Source organism: Pinus tabuliformis, chromosome 6 (genome assembly GCF_031772625.1).
Source record: "Pinus tabuliformis cultivar Carrire ecotype Pingquan chromosome 6, CPIR1, whole genome shotgun sequence".
Classification (NCBI taxonomy): domain Eukaryota; kingdom Viridiplantae; phylum Streptophyta; class Pinopsida; order Pinales; family Pinaceae; genus Pinus; species Pinus tabuliformis.
In genome coordinates, this window is record NC_142292.1 from 1,786,660,301 (window position 1) to 1,786,663,955 (window position 3,655).

Consider the following 3,655-nt stretch of genomic DNA (forward strand, 5'->3'; position numbering starts at 1 on the left):
ATGCGGTAGTGTGCTAGATACATGTATATTTTTCATGAGGAATGAGCACAAAAAATAGGTAAAAGGATTCTTCATACCCTTTAGTGTTTAACAAGAATGATAAGGATACAAAGGAAAGTTGTTCTAGAGAAACGAGTGCTATAAAGGGTAGCAACTTGTTTTGAGTTGACAAAAAGTCACCCAAGAAAAGAAAATAAAATATGTTGACAAGGAGAACCACTTATTGTATGGTTCCTCCAAGAAGGATAAACACATTGTTATGCTCTTAACCTGCAAAATAATACCCAGATACAGAATATGCGAAGAAAAGATACCTAGAACACAAAATATGCGAAGAAAAGATAGCCAGAACACAAAATAGCAATGATTTTATTATTCAAAGAGCAATGTTCACATGCCTCTTTGAGGGGGCAACCTCCAATAGAGCAGAGCTCGATTACAAAATAAGACGCAATGCTCCTCGCAGGGAGTCTCTATCCTTTATATATGACTCATACATGCAATACCACAGGCCAATACCGTGGGTTTTATTAATACTATCTATCTAATACTACGGCCCATTTGCAACTAACTGTGGTCCTGTCATTAATTGCGGGTTAACCACTTACAAATATTAATATGGGCTTTATTGACTCTTGACTATGACGTGATCTCATGACATAAATAAGGGGGTTAGGGACGGACCCTAACATGCCCTCCCCCTTAAGACTAGCCTTGTCCTCAAGGTTGAAGCTGCAGAAACTGCTGAAGAATAGTGGCTGGTTCCCAAGTTCCATCTTCTGGAGAGGTGTATTTCCATTTGACGAGGACTTCCTTAATCATGCGGCCGCGCAGGTGCTTGTCTCGTGTGTCTAGAACCTGTTCGGGTTGAAGCTAGATTGGCCCTTCTTCGTCCAATTCAGGTAGACTGGTTTGAACTCGGAAATTGTTCCCAATCACTTTCTTGAGGCGGGATACATGGAAAACTGGATGGTTTTTTGCCGTAGGTGGCAAAGCCAACTTGTAAGCCACTTCTCCAATGCGCTGAAGTACTTGGTATGGTCCGTAGAATTTTGGAGAGAGCTTTTGACAACCCTTGTCTTTGAGTGATGTTTGCTTATATGGTTGCAGCATTAAAAAGACCTGATCCCCTTCTTGAAATTGGCGCTCTGAGCGATGTTGGTCGGCCTGTTGCTTCATGCGGTTCTGAGCTTGATGAATATTCTCGCGAAGATGGGCGAGCATGGTTGTGCGGTTTTGTAGGAGTTGATCCACTGCTTGTACTTTGGAGCACCCCTTGAGATAAGAAGTAGGGGAAGGCGGAAGTTGACCATAGACTGATTCATGGGGAGTCATTTTGGTGGTGGCATGATAGTAGGTGTTATACCACCATTTAGCTAGAGGTAACCACTGTGCCCAAAGATGTTGCTTTTCTGAAGTGAAACACCTAAGGTAGGTTTCTAGACATTTGTTGACGGCTTCGGTTTGACCATCTGTTTGCGGATGATATGAAGTACTGAGTTTGAGTAGAGTGCCTTTTATTCTGAAGAGTTCCTGCCAAAAGTTGCTGGTGAAGATCGGGTCGCGGTCGGACACTATAGAAGTGGGCATGCCATGTAATTTGAAGATCTGATCCATGAAAGATTGAGCAACCAAAGTTGGTGTAAACAGGCGGGGTAGGGCACAGAAATGAGCATACTTCGACAGTCGGTCCACAACCACCATGATGACTGACTTGTTCCCTAACTTTGGAAGACCTGTAATGAAATCCATAGAAACCTCCGTCCAAATTGATGCCAGAATGGGCAATGGTTGTAATGTGCCTGGTGTGTTGATGGTTTCCCCTTTGTGGTGTTGACAGACCTCACATTCTGCTACGAAAGTAAGGATGTCCTTTTTCATGCATGTCTAAAAGAATGATCTTTTGGTGCGAGCATACGTCTTCTGAAAGCCCGAATGTCCTGCAATGGGAGATGAGTGCAATTCTGCCAAAATGCGACTTTTAAGGGTGGATGTTGGTAATATTACGACTCTGTCCTTGTAGCGAAGAATATCATTTTGCCACGAGTAGCCCTTGCTGGAATTAGGATCAACCTGCAATTGAGAAATGAGTTGGGAGAGCCCTGGGTATGAAAACCATTCCCTGCGAGCCTCTTCAATCCAGTCTGGAATGGGAAGGGAAATTGTGAGAAGAGTACTTTCCTCCTCAAACTGGCGCGATAATGCATCTGCTACACTGTTGTCTTTCCCTTTCTTGTAAATGATCTCATAATCATATCCTAGCATTTTGGCTAACCATTTATTTTGTTGGGGGAGGATAGGCGTTGCTCCAAAAAATATTTAAGACTGTGATGATCTGTGCGGATTTGGAAACGTCGCCCCAATAAGTAAGGTCGCCAGGTCTCGACTGCATGTAAGATGGCCATCATTTCCTTCGCATAGGTAGATTGGCCCAGATTCCTCCCACTGAGTTGTTGGCTTGTGAAGGCCAATGGTCACCCTTCCTGCATTAAGACTGCCCCAATACCTGTACCCAAAGCATCACATTCAATGACAAAGGATTTGGTGAAGTCAGGTAGTTCTAAGACTGGAGTGGAACACATGGCATTTTTGAGAGCGGTAAATGCCTGTTGTGCTTCCTCGTTCGAGAAGAAGGAATTTTTCTTTAGGAGTTGAGTGAGGGGCTCCGCTATGCGGCCATAGTTGCGGACAAATTTACGATAATAGCCTGTGAGACCCAAAAATCCTCTCAAGCTATTCAAGGTCTTAGGTTGAGGCCATTCTTGCATTTCCTGGATCTTTCTGGGGTCCACCTTGACACCTTCACGCCCCACAATGTGGCCCAAATACTCAACTTCTTCCATGCCAAACAAACACTTAGACATCTTGAAAAATAATTTATGCTTGCGGAGCAGTTGCAAGAGTAGATCTACATGTTGAAGACGTGCCGCCCAAGTGCCACTATAGATGAGAATGTCATCGAAGAAGACAAGGACAAATTTTCTGAGATATGGTTTGAGGATGTGATTCATAAGACTCTGAAAAGTAGAAGGGGCATTACAGAGACCAAATGGCATGACCAGGAACTCATAATGGCCTTCATGAGTTCTGAAAGCCATCTTGGGAATGTCGACTTCCTTCATGCGAATTTGGTGGTAGCCGGAGCGAAGATCCAACTTAGTGAAGAATTGAGCCCCATTGAGTTCGTCCAGCAAATCGTCAACTACCGGGATAGGAAATTTATCTTTGACTGTCAACTTGTTGAGGGCCCTAAAGTCGGGACACATCCGCCACTCCCCATCTTTCTTGAGGACCATGACCACTGGGGATGAATAGGGACTAATGCTGGGACGAATGACACCTGCTTCCAACAATTCCTTGATGATTTTTTCTATTTCATTCTTTTGGGTGAACGGATATCTATATGGCTGCACATTTGGGGGTTGGGCCCCTGGAACCAAGGTGATGCTATGATCATGTTCCCTTCGCGAGGGTGGAAGCTCATGAGGCTTGTCAAAGACCGCCCGATGGTTATTTAAAATTTGCTGCAACTCAGGATGAATTGGCAGAGACATGGTTTCGATTACCTGGATGGCATTAAATTGAGCTACCACTCCATGATGGCCCCTTTTTAACAATTTTTCCATCCTATGCGAGCTGATGATAGAAGGGGCTC